This window comes from Apteryx rowi, unplaced genomic scaffold, assembly GCF_003343035.1.
Source record: "Apteryx rowi isolate R43461 unplaced genomic scaffold, aptRow1 scaffold_1013, whole genome shotgun sequence".
In the NCBI taxonomy this organism is placed as follows: Eukaryota; Metazoa; Chordata; class Aves; order Apterygiformes; family Apterygidae; genus Apteryx; species Apteryx rowi.
Genome location: NW_020447213.1, coordinates 201,589 through 202,503, shown reverse-complemented (window position 1 = coordinate 202,503; position 915 = coordinate 201,589).

Here is a 915-nt window from a genome sequence, read left to right as displayed (position 1 = left end):
AGGGTTCGTAAAATATCCGTTAGCCAAGCCATGGGTCCACTACTCCTCTGGAAGACGAATCAAAGGGGAACATAATRTACACCAACCCTTTAAGTGGTCATTAATAAGGTGGGAGGATCAAACAGTGATCCAAGTACAAAGTGTACCYGGGAGKCCTACATTTACAGCTACTTTTTGTGAGTTGGTGCCTATTGAACCATGTCTAAATCATATGGGGTTTTTACTTTTGTCCTAGTTCTAATCCTGGGCTCTAACTACCCAAACTCTTATTATTGTGCTTATTGGGGATGTGAAACTATAGCCTCTGATTGGACTCCAGAAGCAGGGTTAGATAAGTTTTTATCAGTAAAATGGGGGCCTTCTGGGTGTACCCCCCCCCCCCAAAGAGAATCTCCAGCTGGGGTATCGGGGAAATCCCCACTATACCCCCCCGGGAACTTGTAAACATTTAATATCACCCATCCGGAGGATCCGGGATGGTTTTTGGGAAAGACCTGGGGAGTCCGTTACTGGGAGCCCGGGACCGATAGAGGTGGATTAATTTTCATAAAGAAAGATGCTCCCCCTGGCACAGGAGGCTGTTGTTCGATTTGATGAACAAATTAAAAAGGACCAAAACAAAAAGGGGGGATTGTGATAGGTGATAATTTGTTTCATCAACTCGGGAAGTGATTTTACCATGAAACTAGGCACTAAGTACGGGCTATCAACTCGTGAAGTGATTTTACCATGAAACTAGGCACTAAGTACGGGCTATCAACTCGTGAAGTGATTTTACCATGAAACTAGGCGCTAAGTACGGACTATCACCACAATGATTGTACTGAGCCAGCAGAGCGATATTGTATTGTGAAATGTATGCGCGCGACCTGAAGGGCACCACGCACAACGCAGAGGAAGACCCCAGCTTTCATC